At 48.9% G+C, this 19,428-nt stretch overlaps 2 long non-coding RNA genes across 2 annotated transcripts; one reads left to right on the top strand and one right to left on the bottom strand.

The window, feature by feature from the left end:
• The first annotated feature begins 10,845 nt into the window (after positions 1-10,845).
• Positions 10,846-18,835, top strand: LOC141277790 (uncharacterized). The gene is made up of 4 exons (XR_012329633.1): positions 10,846-10,930; positions 13,400-13,481; positions 16,095-16,176; positions 18,771-18,835. It is a non-coding gene; the product is annotated as an uncharacterized lncRNA (long non-coding RNA).
• LOC141277791 (uncharacterized) lies at positions 10,882-16,304 on the bottom strand. Its single transcript, XR_012329635.1, has 3 exons — positions 16,137-16,304; positions 13,442-13,595; positions 10,882-11,044 (listed from the first exon to the last, which is right to left on the bottom strand). It is a non-coding gene; the product is annotated as an uncharacterized lncRNA (long non-coding RNA).
• Positions 18,836-19,428: the final 593 nt, after the last annotated feature.

Genomic DNA, 19,428 nt, shown 5'->3' with positions numbered 1-19,428 from the left:
CACAGGTTTAAAGCTGCTGTGCAGGTATCGGCCATTGGGCGGCAACATTTCTCCTTCCCCCATTCTGGGAATTACGGAAAGAGTCCTTCTGGCCAGTGGGGTTTCCTCAGTGTGATTATTAGAGACGAATGTGCCCGGACAAACACCCAAAAGCTGATGTCTCCTTACTTACGTTTGGTTTCTAAATTGAAATTATATATTTTTTTTATTGGAGTAATATTCCATTGTGTACATGGACCACTTCTTCTTTGTGCCTTCCTCTGTTGACAGACATTTTTGTTGCTTCCAAGTGTTGGCTGTGGAATATTGCTGGAGTGCAGGGAGTGCCACCCTGTGTCTTTTTGATTCTCATCCTCTCAGGTGATAGGCCCAGCAGTGGGTATGCTTGATTGAATGGTAGCTCAATATTTCCTTATCAAGGCACCCCTTTGTGTTTTCATTACTGGTTCTTACCATGTCCCACTTAGAAACGAGGGAGTGCGCATTTCTCCACAACCCCTTCCAGCATTTATGGTTTGCAGAATTTTGCTGATGGCCAATATGACTGGTGTGCTGATGATAGGGTTTTTGTAATTTGGATTTGTATGTCTTTTAATAATTCCCTAAGTTTCAGCATTTTCCTATGCTTTGTTTTTTCTGTTACACAAAAACAGAAAAAAAACTGTGAGTACAATTAAACCACTTGAAGTGGTCTTCTGGGAAGGCTGCCCTGTTTGTATTTTTCGTCGATTTTTGGACCCCAGGAATTTTTTTTGAGAACGGTGACATTTACAGGCTTTAATGAGTGTGAATATTTATGACCACTACTACTGGCTTTAAAGGTGCTGTTGGGGGAAACGGCCACAAGGCGGCAGCATTCTCCATTCCCAAAACTGGTTTTCTAGGGCAGCACAGCCTTTCTGGAAGTCAGGTTCCCAGGTTGTAAATTAGAATGGAATGTGCTAGGGAAAAAACCCGTAAGTTAATATTCATTATTTCTTGTTCGATTTTTTTAGTCTTTTTAAATCGAGATAATGGTTTAGAATATTGTTTGTCCTACGTGTAGACAATCTGGTTCATTTTTACATTAACACAACACACATATATATATATATACGATACACACACACACACACACAACACATATGTAATATATTCATGTGCAGATACTCTTCCCATGTAAATTATTGCAGAGTGCCCATTGACCTCCGTTTGCTATATGTCAGGCTCTTTGATAATGTATTTAGTAGGTATTTGTACACATATGGTAACCCTAATCTTAATTTCCATACCACCCACCTTTCCATTTACATAAGAATAGTTTGTTTTTCTAAGTCTGTGAGTTTCTTTCTCTGAGAAAAATGCTATCATTTTTGTCAGTTGTTAATAACGCCTGTAAGTGATATCATACTATATGTCTTTTTCTTTCTGACTTATGGCATGTTCTGAGATTATACCTAGGCTCATAAATGGTGGCCTCAACGAGCAGTGTTTCACTGTTTTCCATGGCTAATATTCCATTAGGTACATGGACCACTTCTTCTTTATCCATTCATCCATTGATGGACATTTTGGTTGCTTCCGTGTCTTGGCTATTGTGAAAATCCTGCAATGAAGCTGTTGCAGCCTGTGCCTTCTCGACTCTGTTATTTTCAGGTGAGAGGTTCAGCGGTGGGCTGCTGAATGGAATGCTGGCTCAATTTTGACTTTAAACACAGCTTCCTTTCTGTTCTCACTATTGGCTCTTACCACTTTACATCTCACCAGCAGCTAGAGGGTACACAGGTCTCCTAAAAACCCCTTCAGCATTTATTGTTTGTAGACCTTTGGCTGATGGTAGTTGACGTGTGTGTTTTGAAATCTTTTTGTAGGCTTAGATTTGCATGAGTTTAAAAATTTATTGTTGAGCTTTTATCCATTTTCCTTGTTTTTAGAAAAATAATGAGTAATTTTATCTCTTCATACTATCTCCTTGAAAATTTTGCCAGTTGTGAATTTTTGAGGGCAGTTGTCCTTTACTGTCCTGAGTCCTTGTGAATGTTAAGTGGACGTTAGCTGTGGTTTTAAAGCCGCTCTTGGGGGAAACGGCCACAAGGCGGCAGCATTTCTACATTTCCAACTCTGGGTTTTGGGCAACAGAGTTTCCTGGAAATCGGGTTGTAAGCTGCAAATTAGAGCAGAATGTGCCACGGGCAAACTCCAAGAGCTTATATCTCCTTACTTCTTGTTTGTCTTTTTACATTTATTAATTTTTATTTATTATCACAGCAAATCGGATAAAAATCATGGTGTATTTCTAGGTGTACGGAATCTGGGTCATTATATCAATGTATTGATCTACTCATCTTTGGATCTTTCCCGTGTAGGGTTATTACAGAGTGTGCGGTACACCTCTTTTAGCATTTCTATAGGTATTTTGTGATTATATATTTCGTATGTATTACTACATGTCTGTTAACCCCCATATCCTAATTCATACATTACTTACACCTTTCCATTTGGTAAACATAATTGGTTTTCTGAATCTATGAGTGTCTTCTCTTGGAAATTATTTCATGGGTATCAATTTTTAGGTAACACTATAAGTGATGTAATAGGAATCTGTCTTTCGTTTTCTTTCTACTTCAGGTAGGGTGATTATCTCTAGATCCTTCTATGGTGGTGCCAACAGCATTGTTCCATGTTTTCCATGGCAAATATTCCATTTTGTACATGGACAACTTCTTGGTGCATTTCTCTGTTGATGGACATTTTGGTTTCTTCCAGCTCTTGGCTATGGTACATGTTGCTGCAGGGAAGGATTGCCAGCCTGTGTCTTTTTGATTCAGGTCTACTCAGCGGATAGGCCCATCAGTGCGCCTACAGATCACATAGTAGCTCAAGTTTGACCTTTAAACACACCTCCATTTGTTCTCTTGTACTGGCTGTTACCAGGTTACATCCCATCAGCAGCTAGAGGGTACAACTTTCTCTAAAACCCCTTCAGCATTTATACTATGTAGACTTTTTTGCTGATGATCCTTCTGATTGGCTGTGAGGTGAATGTTTTGAGACTGGATTGGCATGGCTTTTATTAATCCTGACTTTGAGCATTTTTCATGCCTTTTTCTATTAACAAAAAAAAAGAGACAGAATATAAAATGTGCGTAAATAGGCCTCTTGAAATTGTCGTTTTGAAAATATGCACGTCTTTGAGATTTTTGCTCGATTTAGTACCACGGATTTGTTTAGAGGGCAGGTGTCATTAACAAGCCTGGAATTATTTGAATATCAAGTAACCCATTTTTTTTGGGTTTAGAGCTGCGCTGTGTGAAAGGGCACAAAGAGGGCACAGTTCTCCTTTAACCATCGGTTAATTAGGGCAACAGAGCCTTAATGAAATCGTGTTCTAGGTTGTAAATTAAAGGAATGTGCCAGGAAAAAGCCCCTTAACTTTATATCCCACTACTTCTTCGTTTTTTAAATTTAATTTTCATTTTTTATCACAGCAAGTGTGATTACAATGTTTTGCTTTTTCTAGGTGTGCAAGATGTGGTGTTTTACACATATATCTATTGTTCTTTGGATCCTTTTCCCATGTAGGTTACGACACAATGTTGAGTAGTCTTCTCTTGGTATTCCGTAGGTCTTTGGTGATTTATACTTCACCTGTGTTTTGTATAGCTCTGTTAACCCCGATATCTAATGTATCCAATCCTCACACCTTTCCATTGGTGAATCATAAAGTTTGTTTAATAAATCTGTGATTGCCTTTCTCTCTGTGGAAATATCTTCACTGGTGTTCAAGTTTAGGTGACACCTATAAGTGATATCATAGTATATGTGTCTTTCACTTTCTGACGTCCGACAAGTTGTGGGATTACTTCTAGACTCATCTACGGTGTTGCAAATGGCATTGTGTCATTTTTTTCCTTGGCTGATATTCGGTCTGTGCATGTACCAGTTCTTCTTTGTCCACTCACCTGTTGATGGAATTTTGGTTGCTTCCACGTCTTGAACTATTGTAATACTGGCAGTGCACATTTGCCTGCCTGTGTCTCTCCAATTCTGTCATCCTTCGGTCTTAGACCAAGTAGTGGGCCCGCTGGATCATATGGTAGCACAATTGGTTTACCTGTGAAGGCACCTCCATCTGTCCATTAATGGCTCTTACCAGGTTACGTCCCATTTAATTCAGGTGTATGCACTTCTCCATAACCCCTTCAGCATTTATGGTTTGTAGTTTTTCTACTAATTTTTATTCTGACTGCTGTGAGCTGATACCTCTTTGTGGTTGGATTTGCATGTGTCTCATTAATGCCTTGAAATTTAGCATTCAGCATGTCCTTTTTTTCTTCAAACTGTGAGTACAGCTTACCTCCTCAAATGGTTTTCTTGAAATATGTGCCACATTGAAATATTTTGGCCATTACCTCCCTGAAGACATTTTGAGGGCAGCTTTCATTTACAGCCTCCAGTACTTGTGCATATGAAGTGACTATTAGTACAGGTTTTAAAGCTGCTGTTGCAGGTAACGGCCAGAGGGCGGCAGCATTTCTGCTTCCCCACTCTGGTAACTAGGGAAAACAGACCTTCCTGCCGTGGTGTTCCTTGGTTATAAAATATTAAAGTGGAGTGTCCCGCATAAAACCCACAAAAGCTGATGTCTCCCTGACTTTTATGTTTTTTTTTTTAAATTGAATTTACATTTTTTATTGGTCGTAATATTCCATTCTGACATGGACCACTTCTTCTTGTGCATTCCTCTGTTGATGGACATTTTCATTGCTTCAAAGTGTTGCAGTGTTTAAAATATGGCTGGAGTGCAGATTGCCAGCCTGTGTCTTTTTGATTTCTCATCCTCTCAGGCGATAGGCCCAGCACGGGTAATGCTTGATTGAATGGTTAGCTCATGTTTACCTTTCGAGGCAGCTACATTTGTGTTTTCATTAGTGGCTCTTACCACGTCCCACATAGAACCGAGGGTACGCATTTCTCCGCAACACCCTTCAGCATTTATGGTTTGCAGAACTTTTGCTGATGACTATTTTGACTGGTGTGAGCTGATAGGTTTTTGTAATTTGGATTTGCATGTCTTTAATAATTCCTAATGGTCAGCTTTCTTTCCACACCTTTTTTTTTATTCTGTTAAACAAAAACAGGAAAAAATGTGAGTACAATAAACTCTTGAAATTGTCTTATTGGAAGGTTGCCTCTTGATTTTTGCGGTCGATTTTCGTACCAGGAGGTTTTTTGAGGGTAGGTGTCATTACAGGGCTGCAATGAGTGTGAATATTTAGTGACCTTAGCACTGGTTTAAAGCTGCTGTTGTGGGAAACGGCCACAAGTCTGCAGCGTTTCTCATCCCCAAATCCGTTACTAGGGCAGCAGATCCTTTCTGGAAGTCATGTTACCAGTTGTAATTAGAAGCAATGTGCCAGGAAGAAACCAATGAGTTTATGTCACGTTACTTCTTTTGCGTGTTTGAATTACTAATTCAGGGTATGATTAGAATAGTGTTTGTCCTAGGTGACACAGTCTGGTCATTGTTCATTATATTTATATTTATATATATGAATATGGTATAGATATATAGATATAGATATATAGATATGATGTGCAGATCCTCCTCCCATGTAAATTATTGAAGAGTGTCCCGTAGACCTCCGTTTCTATATGGGCCGAGTCTTTTTAGACATTACGTATTTTAATACGCATTTGTACACGTATGGTAAACCTGGTCTAATTCTATCCATTCCCTCCACCTTTCCTTTTAGATAAGCATTATTTGTTTTCTAAGTCTGTGAGTGTCTTTCTCTGTGGAAATAGTTCATTTGGGTCAGTTGTCATATAAGCCTATAAGTGATATCATAGGATATGTATTTTGCTTCCGACTTACCTCACGTTCTGTGATTATCTCTAGGCTCATCTATGGTGTCTCAAAGAGCAGTGTTTCATTGTTTTCCCAAGGTTAATATTCCATTGTGTACATGGGACACTTCTTCTTTATCAATTCATCTGTTGATGGACATTTTGGTTGCTTCTTCCGTATCTTCGGCTACTGTGAAAGCGGCTGCAGTGGCAGCTGTTGCAGCATCTGTCTTCTCGATTCGGTCTTCTCAGGTGAGAGGCCCAACATTGGGCTGCTGGATGGAATGGTGGCTCGTGTTTGACATTTCTTTTTTAGTGTGTGTGTGTACGATGGCCTCTCACTGTTGCGGCCATTCCCGTTTGTGGAGCCCAGGCTCCGGACGTGCATGCTCAGCGGCTATGCCTCACGGTCATAGCCACTCTGCGGCATGTGGGATCTTCCCGGACTGGGGCACGAACCCGTGTCCCCTGCAATCGGAAGGTGGACTCTCAACCACTGCACCACCAGGGCAAAGCCCCAGTTTTTACTTTTAATGAGCTACATTCTGTTCTCATTATTGGCTGTAACCACTTTACATCTCACCAGCAGCTAGAGAGACACAGTTCTCTAACCCTTTCAGCCATGTATTGTTTTGTAGATGTTTTGCTGATGGTAGTTGGCGTGTGTGAGTGAAACCTGTGGTAGATTAGAGTTGCCATGAGTCTCATAATTCCTGATGTTGAGCTTTTATACATTTTGCTTTTCTTTGAAGAAGAGTGTGCAAACTTATCTCTCCATACATATCCCTTTAAACATTTGCATGTCTGGAATAATTTTGGTCATTCCCTAGCTCAGGGACTTTTGAGGGCAGGTGTCCTTTTTACAGCCCTGAGTCTGTGAATGTTAAGTGACAATAGCAGTGGGTTTAAAGCGCTCTTGCCGCAAACGGCCACAAGGTGGCAGCAATATTATACATTCCAACTCTGGGTTGTTGGGCACAGGAGGCTTCCGGAAATCCTGCTAGTAGGCTGCAAATTGGCGGAATGGGCCAGGGCAAAACCCCCCAGAGCTTGTATCTCCTTAACTCCTGGTGGTTTATTAAAATATAATTTTTATTTAGTATCAGAGTAAATTTTGATAATAAAAATGTGTGTGTGTTCTAGGTGTACAGAATCTGTTATTATGTAAGTATCGATCCATTCATCTTTGGATCCTTTCCGTTTGTAGGTATTACAGAATGTGAGTTAGACCTCTCTGGTATTCCGTGGTATTTGGTGAATTATATATTTATGTGATTAGGACATTCTGTAATCCCCATACCTAATCATACCTTCCTTACACCTCCATTGGTTAAACCATAGTTTGGTGTTCTGAAACTATGAGTCAGTGTCCTTCTTTGGAAGTATTAAGGGGTATTCACATTTTTTAGGTAAACACCTATAATTATGTATAAGATATCTGTCTTTTGAGTTCTTTTTACTTCAATTGGAGTGATTATCACTAGATCCTTCTATGGTGGTGCCCAATGGCACTGTTCCATGCTTTTTCCATGGCTAATATTCCATTGTGTACACGGACCACTTCTTCTTCGTGCATTTCTGATGATGGACATTGTTTCTTCCAAGTCGTCGCATGGTACCTGTGTGCTGCAGTGCAGGATTCGCCAGCCTGGTCTCTTTGATTCTGGTCCTTACTACCAAGGTGATAGGCCCATCAGTGATCCTAACGGATACAGGTATCTCAATTTTTACCTTTAAACACACCTCCATTCTGCTTTCAGTACTGTCTGTTACCAGGTGACAGCCCACAGCAGTAGAGGGTACAGAGTCTCTAACAGCCCTCCCATCTTATAAGTTGTAGACTTTTTTGCTGGTTGATCATGTTCTGACGGGCGTGCGGTGAACGTTTTTGTAGATGGATTTGCATGGCTATTAATCCGATGTTGAGCATGTACTGTGCCATGTTTTTAACAAAAAAGAGAGACAAAGAAAGAATACAAAATGTGCATAAAATAGACCTCTTAAATTGTCGTTTGAAATATGCACGTCTTTTGAGATTTTTGTTCGATTTAGTGACCACGGATTTATTTAGAGGGCAGGTGTCATTAACAAGCCTGGAATTATTTGAATATCAAGTAACCATTATCGCTGGGTTTAGAGCTGCTGCTGTGTGAAAGGGCCACAAAGAGGCACAGTTCTCCTTTAACCAATCTGGTTATTAGGGCAACAGAGCCTTAATGAAAGTCGTGTTCTAGGTTGTAAATTAGAATGGAATGTGCCAGGAAAAAGCCCCTTAACTTTATATCCCACTACTTCTTCGTTTTTTAAATTTAATTTTCATTTCTTATCACAGCAAGTGTGATTACAATGTTTTTGCTTTTTCTAGGTGTGCAAGATGTGTGGTTTTACACATATATCTATTGTTCTTTGGATCCTTTTCCCATGTAGGTTACGACACAATGTTGAGTAGTCTTCCCTTGGTATTCTGTAGGTCTTTGGTGATTATATACTTCACCTGTGTTTGTATATCTCTGTTAACCCCGATATCTTAATGTATCCAATCCTCACACCTTTCCATTGGTGAATCATAAGTTTGTTTAATAAATCTGTGATTGCCTTTCTCTGTGGAAATATCTTCACTGGTGTCAAGTTTTAGGTGACACCTATAAGTGATATCATAGTATATGTGTCTTTCACTTTCTGACTTACGACAAGTTGTGTGATTACTTCTAGACTCATCTACGGTGTTGCAAATGGCATTGTGTCATTTATTTCCTTGGCTAATATTCGGTCTGTGCATGTACCAGTTCTTCTTTGTCCACTCACCTGTTGATGGAATTTTTGGTTGCTTCCACGTCTTGACTATTGTAATACTGCTGCAGTGCACATTTGCCTGCCTGTGTCTCTCCAATTCTGTCATCTTCGGTCTTAGACCAAGTAGAGGGCCCGCTGGATCATATGGTAGCAAATTGTTTACCTTGTAAAGGCACCTCCATTCTGTTCCATTAATGGCTCTTACCAGGTTATGTCCCATTTAAAGTTGAGGGTATGCACTTCTCCATAACCCCTTCAGCATTTATGGTTTGTAGTTTTTCTACTAACTTTTATTCTGACTGCTGTGAGCTGATACCTCTTTGTGTTGGATTTGCATGTGTCTCATAATGCCTTGAAATTTAGCATTCAGGCATGTCCTTTTTTTTCTTCAAACTGTGAGTACAGCTTACCTCCTCAAATGGTTTTCTTGAAATATGTGCCACATTTTGAAATATTTTGGCCATTACCTCCTGAAGACATTTTGAGGGCAGCTTTCATTTACAGCCCTCGAGTACTTGTGCATATGAGGTGCCGTTCAGCACAGGTTGTAAAGCTGCTGTTGCAGGCAACGGCCATTTGGCGGCAGCATTTCTGCTTTCCCCATTCTGGTAACCAGGGAAACAGACCTTCCTGCTAGTGGTGTTCCTCTTGTATACACTAGAGGTGAATGTGCCTGGATAAACCCCCAAAGGCTGATGTTGTCATACACTAAACTGTAACCAAAACTGTACTCGTTCCCTAACCCTAACCCTAAACCTTACACTAAGCTGTGCCATAATAATAACACATAGACTAACACTATCACGTACCCTAACCCTAACCCTAAACCTTATACTTACCCAAGTCCTAATTGTAACACGTACACTAACAGTAACACTAACCCTAACAGGAACCCTAAACCGTTGTCGTACCCTAGACAGTGACCTAATCCGTACCCTTTCCCTAACGCTAAACCTAACCCTAAACCGTCCCCTAACCCACAACCTAATCCTAACCCGTATACTAACAGTAACCCACACCCTAACATGGATTCTAACCAAACCCGTTGTCGTACACTAACTGGTACCATAAGCTGTATCCATTCCCTAATGCTAATCCTAACCATAACCCTAACCCTAAATCATACCCTAACCCGTACCCTGATCCTAACCCATACCTTGGCGGGGGAACCGTATATCACACTGTCACCATAGAAAAACCTACAGACACTGCAGTGACGGTGGCCAATAAGACCGGCTGGACTCCTCGCTACTTCAAAATTTCTTGTGACTCTGGGACTAATGGAATACAGAAGAAGACATCATCTAAGTCTAATACAGAATACCATGTCCTGGTGGATGGTAGAATGACCATCAGTGTGTAGGAATTAGGAACTACTGGATGTATATTTTCAGGTGCTTCACTGACCTGACGTCCTTTACCAAGTACCCAGTAGCCCACAGGGCTCTCATGGTCAGGCCCCTCCCAGGACATGGAGCTCACCTGGGCAGGTACCCAGCAGCTCACGGGGCTCTCGTGGTCAGGCCCCTCCCAGGATTTGGAGATCACCGCCACTTCCTCGGACCCTCCCCCCCTGTGTCCTGCCCTGCCCTGCCCTGCCCCCGCCACGGTCCCCGTCCCCCTCTGCCGTGCCCTAACCTGGACCCTAAAGCGTCCCCGTTCCCTCACCCTCACCCTAGCCCACGCACTTACTTACCCGAAGCCTTACGGTAACCCGTCCAGGAATCCGAACACGTACGCTAACGCCACTCCCCCGTCCCGGTTTTGCCAGGCTCGTGATTGATACTACTTGCCACATCGCAAAGCAACCATTTCTCACCACTCTTCTCTCTCATGGCCATTTAGGCAGGTATTCGAAGAAGTAAGTAGAGTGTGTTTGGGTGCGTGTGTTTGAATGCATGAAAAGGAGACCGAGAAGTCCCTTCGTGGGATTCAGATGGACTCCATGTAAGTCTGGTGTCCAGGAGCCAAGGTCCCGCCGTACCAAACGGCTGCTTGGCTGCTTCGGTGTGTGAGTGTAGGCCTGGGGCTCTTCGAAAAGGGATAGTGGGCCTAGAGTCCCTCAGGTGGCTCTCCTATGCTTGACTTCTCCTGTGAGTTCCTCATGTGGAGCCATTGATCAAGTCAATGCTTCCTTCCGACAGAGAGAGAATTCTGGAGTTCTCTCTCTCTCTTCCTCGAGGACCAGAAAATCAGAAAACCCTTTCTGTTTCTGTTTCCAACCAGATTCTGTGTGCAGAGTGCTCTGGGATCCAGCCTAGGACCTACCTGTACATAGAGAGAGATTCACGTCTGCACTGCTGCACAGGTAAGGGAAAGCGCCTCCTGCTTTCAGGCGAGCCCTCCGGGCATTAGGATACAGCTTGGACATTCCTTGTCTGTCTTCTGTAGCTTCCGTTGAAAGTGCCCTCTGGTCAAACACCTGGAAGAGAACACGAGGCCCAAAGTGTGTGTGTGTGTGTGTGTGTGTGATTGCAATGTGTTCTTTGCCTGTTCCGCAAAGGGCCGCCCCCCCCGCCCAAACCTTCCGCTAACCCCTCCTCTCATCCCATCCCGTACACTGACCTGACTAACTAACACGAAGCCGTCCCCTAACAAACAAACACGTCCCCTAACCCGTTGTCCTACCCTGAGCTCTACCCTCCACCCTACCCGAACCCGTAACCTAAAACGCAACGTAAGCCTAACCACTGTCGGACCCTAAACTGGACCCTACACCATACCCGTTCCCTTACCCTAATCCGAATTCATACACTCACACTAGCACGTCCCTGAAGCAAGCCTGATCCCGAACCCGTCCCCTAGTACGTCCCCTAACTGGAACCCTTCCCCTTCCCCTTCCCCGAACCCGTCCACTCACCCTAACCCATCCCCTAACCCTTACCCTAACTTGGATCCGAATCTGTACCTTCAACCGTAACCCTCCTACTAACCCACACACTAACAAACAAACACTACCCCGTAGCCTAAAACGTCCCCTCATCCTAACCCATTGTCGTCCCCGTTCCCTAACCCTACTCCGAACCCGTCCACTACCACGTCCCCTCATACGAATTCGTGCACTAACAAACAAACAGTACCCTACACCTAACACATTGTCGGACCCTAACCTGTCCCCTAAAACCGAGCCCGATCCCTAAGCCTAACCCTTCCCCTTAGACTAACCCCTCAACTAACACTTACCCTCAGCGTAATCCGTTTGCGTACCCTAACGCTAACCCTAGTCCTTACCCTAACCACTAGACTTCATACTACCCCAGACCCGAACCCGTCCCCTAGCCCAAATCCTTGTTGGACCCTGAACCGTCCCTCTTCCCTCGTCCTCAGCAGAACCCTCAACCTTACGCTAACCCAGACACGAACACTCATCTGTACCCTCACACGTACCCATTCCCGTACCCGTACCCTAACGAGGACTCGAAGCCTAACTCGTTGTCGTGCCCGGACCTGTTCCTGAACCCTAAACCCACCCAAAAGCCCTTCCCTAACTAGTACCGTACCCTCATCCTAATCTGTACACTAACCCGGACCCTAACCTGGACCCTGATCCTTGAACTACTCCTACCTGGACCCTAACACTGACCCGTTGTCGTACCCGGACCCGGACCTGGACCCGAAACCATATCTCTTCCCTAACCAGAACCCTTCCCCGACCGTACACTCACCCTCACCCTCACCCTCACCCTCAGCCTTCTCCGTAACCTGGACCGTAAGCCTGTCCCGTTGTCGTGCCCAGACCTGCCCCCGCCACGGTCCCCGTCCCCAATCCTAAGGCGTCCCGCGCCAGGTCCTCGGACCCTCCCCCTCTGCCCCCGCCACGGTCCCCGTCCCCAATCCTAAGGCGTCCCCCGCCAGGTCCTCGGACCCTCCCCCTCTGCCCCCGCCACGGTCCCCGTCCCCAATCCTAAGGCGTCCCCCGCCAGGTCCTCGGACCCTCCCCCTCTGCCCCGTCACGGTCCCCGTCCCCAATCCTAAGGCGTCCCCCGCCAGGTCCTCGGACCCTCCCCCTCTGCCCCCGCCACGGTCCCCGTCCCCAATCCTAAGGCGTCCCCCGCCAGGTCCTCGGACCCTCCCCCTCTGCCCCCCCCACGGTCCCCCGTCCCCAATCCTAAGGCGTCCCCCGCCAGGTCCCTCGGACCCTCCCCCCCTGCCCCCGCCACGGTCCCCGTCCCCCTCTGCCGTGCCCTAACCTGGACCCTAAAGCGTCCCCGTTCCCTCACCCTCACCCTAGCCCACGCACTTACTTACCCGAAGCCTTACGGTAACCCGTCCAGGAATCCGAACACGTACGCTAACGCCACTCCCCCGTCCCGGTTTTGCCAGGCTCGTGATTGATACTACTTGCCACATCGCAAAGCAACCATTCTCACCACTCTTCTCTCTCATGGCCATTTAGGCAGGTATTCGAAGAAGTAAGTAGAGTGTGTTTGGGTGCGTGTGTTTGAATGCATGAAAAGGAGACCGAGAAGTCCCTTCGTGGGATTCAGATGGACTCCATGTAAGTCTGGTGTCCAGGAGCCAAGGTCCCGCCGTACCAAACGGCTGCTTGGCTGCTTCGGTGTGTGAGTGTAGGCCTGGGGCTCTTCGAAAAGGGATAGTGGGCCTAGAGTCCCTCAGGTGGCTCTCCTATGCTTGACTTCTCCTGTGAGTTCCTCATGTGGAGCCATTGATCAAGTCAATGCTTCCTTCCGACAGAGAGAGAATTCTGGAGTTCTCTCTCTCTCTTCCTCGAGGACCAGAAAATCAGAAAACCCTTTCTGTTTCTGTTTCCAACCAGATTCTGTGTGCAGAGTGCTCTGGGATCCAGCCTAGGACCTACCTGTACATAGAGAGAGATTCACGTCTGCACTGCTGCACAGGTAAGGGAAAGCGCCTCCTGCTTTCAGGCGAGCCCTCCGGGCATTAGGATACAGCTTGGACATTCCTTGTCTGTCTTCTGTAGCTTCCGTTGAAAGTGCCCTCTGGTCAAACACCTGGAAGAGAACACGAGGCCCAAAGTGTGTGTGTGTGTGTGTGTGTGTGATTGCAATGTTTTCTTTGCCTGTTCCGCAAAGGGCCGCCCCCCCCCCCAAACCTTCCGCTAACCCCTCCTCTCATCCCATCCCGTACACTGACTGACTAACTAACACGAAGCCGTCCCCTAACAAACAAACACGTCCCCTAACCCGTTGTCCTACCCTGAGCTCTACCCTCCACCCTACCCGAACCCGTAACCTAAAACGCAACGTAAGCCTAACCCACTGTCGGACCCTAAACTGGACCCTACACCATACCCGTTCCCTTACCCTAATCCGAATTCATACACTCACACTAGCACGTCCCCTGAAGCAAGCCTGATCCCGAACCCGTCCCCTAGTACGTCCCCTAACTGGAACCCTTCCCCTTCCCCTTCCCCGAACCCGTCCACTCACACTAACCCATCCCCTAACCCTTACCCTAACTTGGATCCGAATCTGTACCTTCAACCGTAACCCTCATACTAACCCACACACTAACAAACAAACACTACCCCGTAGCCTAAAACGTCCCCTCATCCTAACCCATTGTCGTCCCCGTTCCCTAACCCTACTCCGAACCCGTCCACTACCACGTCCCCTCATACGAATTCGTGCACTAACAAACAACAGTACCCTACACCTAACACATTGTCGGACCCTAACCTGTCCCCTAAACCGAGCCCGATCCCTAAGCCTAACCCGTCCCCTAAGCCGAAACCCTCCACTAACACTTACCCTCAGCGTAATCCGTTTGCGTAACCCTAACGCTAACCCTAGTCCCTTACCCTAACCACTAGACTTCATACTACCCCAGACCCGAACCCGTCCCCTAGCCCAAATCCCTTGTTGGACCCTGAACCGTCCCTCTTCCCTCGTCCTCAGCAGAACCCTCAACCCTTACGCTAACCCAGACACGAACACTCATCTGTACCCTCACACGTACCCATTCCCGTACCCGTACCCTAACGAGGACTCGAAGCCTAACTCGTTGTCGTGCCCGGACCTGTTCCTGAACCCTAAACCCACCCAAAAGCCCTTCCCCTAACTCGTACCGTACCCTCATCCTAATCTGTACACTAACCCGGACCCTAACCTGGACCCTGATCCTATGAACTACTCCTAACCTGGACCCTAACACTGACCCGTTTGTCGTACCCGGACCCGGACCTGGACCCGAAACCATATCTCTTCCCTAACCAGAACCCTTCCCCGACCGTACACTCACCCTCACCCTCACCCTCACCCTCAGCCTTCTCCGTAACCTGGACCGTAAGCCTGTCCCGTTGTCGTGCCCAGACCTGCCCCCGCCACGGTCCCCGTCCCCAATCCTAAGGCGTCCCGCGCCAGGTCCTCGGACCCTCCCCCTCTGCCCCCGCCACGGTCCCCGTCCCCAATCCTAAGGCGTCCCCCGCCAGGTCCTCGGACCCTCCCCCTCTGCCCCCGCCACGGTCCCCGTCCCCAATCCTAAGGCGTCCCCCGCCAGGTCCTCGGACCCTCCCCCTCTGCCCCCGCCACGGTCCCCGTCCCCAATCCTAAGGCGTCCCCCGCCAGGTCCTCGGACCCTCCCCCTCTGCCCCCGCCACGGTCCCCGTCCCCAATCCTAAGGCGTCCCCCGCCAGGTCCTCGGACCCCACCCCCTCTGCCCCCGCCACGGTCCCCGTCCCCAATCCTAAGGCGTCCCCCCGCCAGGTCCTCGGACCCTCCCCCTCTGCCCCCCGCCACGGTCCCCGTCCCCAATCCTAAGGCGTCCCCCGCCAGGTCCTCGGACCCTCCCCCTCTGCCCCCCGCCACGGTCCCCGTCCCCAATCCTAAGGCGTCCCGCGCCAGGTCCTCGGACCCTCCCCCTCTGCCCCCGCCACGGTCCCCGTCCCCCTCTGCCGTGCCCTAACCTGGACCCTAAAGCGTCCCCGTTCCCTCACCCTCACCCTAGCCCACGCACTTACTTACCCGAAGCCTTACGGTAACCCGTCCAGGAATCCGAACACGTACGCTAACGCCACTCCCCCGTCCCGGTTTTGCCAGGCTCGTGATTGATACTACTTGCCACATCGCAAAGCAACCATTTCTCACCACTCTTCTCTCTCATGGCCATTTAGGCAGGTATTCGAAGAAGTAAGTAGAGTGTGTTTGGGTGCGTGTGTTTGAATGCATGAAAAGGAGACCGAGAAGTCCCTCGTGGGATTCAGATGGACTCCATGTAAGTCTGGTGTCCAGGAGCCAAGGTCCCGCCGTACCAAACGGCTGCTTGGCTGCTTCGTGTGTGAGTGTAGGCCTGGGGCTCTTCGAAAAGGGATAGTGGGCCTAGAGTCCCTCAGGTGGCTCTCCTATGCTTGACTTCTCCTGTGAGTTCCTCATGTGGAGCCATTGATCAAGTCAATGCTTCCTTCCGACAGAGAGAGAATTCTGGAGTTCTCTCTCTCTCTTCCTCGAGGACCAGAAAATCAGAAAACCCTTTCTGTTTCTGTTTCCAACCAGATTCTGTGTGCAGAGTGCTCTGGGATCCAGCCTAGGACCTACCTGTACATAGAGAGAGATTCACGTCTGCACTGCTGCACAGGTAAGGGAAAGCGCCTCCTGCTTTCAGGCGAGCCCTCCGGGCATTAGGATACAGCTTGGACATTCCTTGTCTGTCTTCTGTAGCTTCCGTTGAAAGTGCCCTCTGGTCAAACACCTGGAAGAGAACACGAGGCCCAAAGTGTGTGTGTGTGTGTGTGTGTGTGATTGCAATGTGTTCTTTGCCTGTTCCGCAAAGGGCCGCCCCCCCCGCCCAAACCTTCCGCTAACCCCTCCTCTCATCCCATCCCGTACACTGACTGACTAACTAACACGAAGCCGTCCCCTAACAAACAAACACGTCCCCTAACCCGTTGTCCTACCCTGAGCTCTACCCTCCACCCTACCCGAACCCGTAACCTAAAACGCAACGTAAGCCTAACCCACTGTCGGACCCTAAACTGGACCCTACACCATACCCGTTCCCTTACCCTAATCCGAATTCATACACTCACACTAGCACGTCCCCTGAAGCAAGCCTGATCCCGAACCCGTCCCCTAGTACGTCCCCTAACTGGAACCCTTCCCCTCCCCTTCCCCGAACCCGTCCACTCACACTAACCCATCCCCTAACCCTTACCCTAACTTGGATCCGAATCTGTACCTTCAACCGTAACCCTCATACTAACCCACACACTAACAAACAAACACTACCCCGTAGCCTAAAACGTCCCCTCATCCTAACCCATTGTCGTCCCCGTTCCCTAACCCTACTCCGAACCCGTCCACTACCACGTCCCCTCATACGAATTCGTGCACTAACAAACAAACAGTACCCTACACCTAACACATTGTCGGACCCTAACCTGTCCCCTAAACCGAGCCCGATCCCTAAGCCTAACCCGTCCCCTAAGCCGAAACCCTCCACTAACACTTACCCTCAGCGTAATCCGTTTGCGTAACCCTAACGCTAACCCTAGTCCTTACCCTAACCACTAGACTTCATACTACCCCAGACCCGAACCCGTCCCCTAGCCCAAATCCCTTGTTGGACCCTGAACCGTCCCTCTTCCCTCGTCCTCAGCAGAACCCTCAACCTTACGCTAACCCAGACACGAACACTCATCTGTACCCTCACACGTACCCATTCCCGTACCCGTACCCTAACGAGGACTCGAAGCCTAACTCGTTGTCGTGCCCGGACCTGTTCCTGAACCCTAAACCCACCCAAAAGCCCTTCCCCTAACTCGTACCGTACCCTCATCCTAATCTGTACACTAACCCGGACCCTAACCTGGACCCTGATCCTTGAACTACTCCTAACCTGGACCCTAACACTGACCCGTTGTCGTACCCGGACCCGGACCTGGACCCGAAACCATATCTCTTCCCTAACCAGAACCCTTCCCCGACCGTACACTCACCCTCACCCTCACCCTCACCTCAGCCTTCTCCGTAACCTGGACCGTAAGCCTGTCCCGTTGTCGTGCCCAGACCTGCCCCGCCACGGTCCCCGTCCCCATCCTAAGGCGTCCCGCGCCAGGTCCTCGGACCCTCCCCCTCTGCCCCCGCCACGGTCCCCGTCCCCAATCCTAAGGCGTCCCGCGCCAGGTCCTCGGGACCCTCCCCCTCTGCCCCGCCACGGTCCCCCGTCCCCAATCCTAAGGCGTCCCCCGCCAGGTCCTCGGACCCTCCCCTCTGCCCCCGCCACGGTCCCCGTCCCCAATCCTAAGGCGTCCCCCGCCAGGTCCTCGGACCCTCCCCCTCTGCCCCCGCCACGGTCCCCGTCCCCAATCCTAAGGCGTCCCCCGCCAGGTCCTCGGACCCTCCCCTCTGCCCCGCCACGGTCCCCGTCCCCAATCCTAAGGCGTCCCCGCCAGGTCCTCGGACCCTCCCCCTCTGCCCGCCACGGTCCCCGTCCCCAATCCTAAGGCGTCCCCCGCCAGGTCCTCGGACCCTCCCTCTGCCCCCGCCACGGTCCCCGTCCCCAACTAAGGCGTCCCGCGCCAGGTCCTCGGACCCTCCCCCCCTGCCCCCGCCACGGTCCCCGTCCCCCTCTGCCGTGCCCTAACCTGGACCCTAAAGCGTCCCCGTTCCTCACCCTCACCCTAGCCCACGCACTTACTTACCGAAGCCTTACGGTAACCCGTCCAGGAATCCGAACACGTACGCTAACGCCACTCCCCCGTCCCGGTTTTGCCAGGCTCGTGATTGATACTACTTGCCACATCGCAAAGCAACCATTTCTCACCACTCTTCTCTCTCATGGCCATTTAGGCAGGTATTCGAAGAAGTAAGTAGAGTGTGTTTGGGTGCGTGTGTTTGAATGCATGAAAAGGAGACCGAGAAGTCCCTTCGTGGGATTCAGATGGACTCCATGTAAGTCTGGTGTCCAGGAGCCAAGGTCCCGCCGTACCAAACGGCTGCTTGGCTGCTTCGGTGTGTGAGTGTAGGCCTGGGGCTCTTCGAAAAGGGATAGTGGGCCTAGAGTCCCTCAGGTGGCTCTCCTATGCTTGACTTCTCCTGTGAGTTCCTCATGTGGAGCCATTGATCAAGTCAATGCTTCCTTCCGACAGAGAGAGAATTCTGGAGTTCTCTCTCTCTCTTCCTCGAGGACCAGAAAATCAGAAAACCCTTTCTGTTTCTGTTTCCAACCAGATTCTGTGTGCAGAGTGCTCTGGGATCCAGCCTAGGACCTACCTGTACATAGAGAGAGATTCACGTCCTGCACTGCTGCACAGGTAAGGGAAAGCGCCCTCCTGCTTTCAGGCGAGCCCTCCGGGCATTAGGATACAGCTTGGACATTCCTTGTCTGTCTTCTGTAGCTTCCGTTGAAAGTGCCCTCTGGTCAAACACCTGGAAGAGAACACGAGGCCCAAAGTGTGTGTGGTGTGTGTGTGTTGTGTGATTGCAATGTGTTCTTTGCCTGTTCCGCAAAGGGCCGCCCCCCCGCCCAAACCTTCCGCTAACCCCTTCCTCTCATCCCATCCCGTACACTGACTGACTAACTAACACGAAGCCGTCCCCTAACAAACAAACACGTCCCCTCACCCGTTGTCCTACCCTGAGCTCTACCCTCCACCCCTACCCGAACCCGTAACCTAAAACGCAACGTAAGCCTAACCCACTGTCGGACCCTAAACTGGACCCTACACCATACCCGTTCCCTTACCCTAATCCGAATTCATACACTCACACTAGCACGTCCCCTGAAGCAAGCCCTGATCCGAACCCGTCCCCTAGTACGTCCCCTAACTGGAACCCTTCCCCTTTCCCCTTCTCCCCGAACCCGTCCACTCACACTAACCCATCCCCT

The sequence above is a fragment of the Tursiops truncatus genome, unplaced genomic scaffold, assembly GCF_011762595.2.
Source record: "Tursiops truncatus isolate mTurTru1 unplaced genomic scaffold, mTurTru1.mat.Y mat_scaffold_827_arrow_ctg1, whole genome shotgun sequence".
Lineage (NCBI taxonomy): Eukaryota > Metazoa > Chordata > Mammalia > Artiodactyla > Delphinidae > Tursiops > Tursiops truncatus.
Note: the sequence above shows the minus strand (reverse complement) of the source record. Positions and strands in the feature narration are given on the sequence as shown.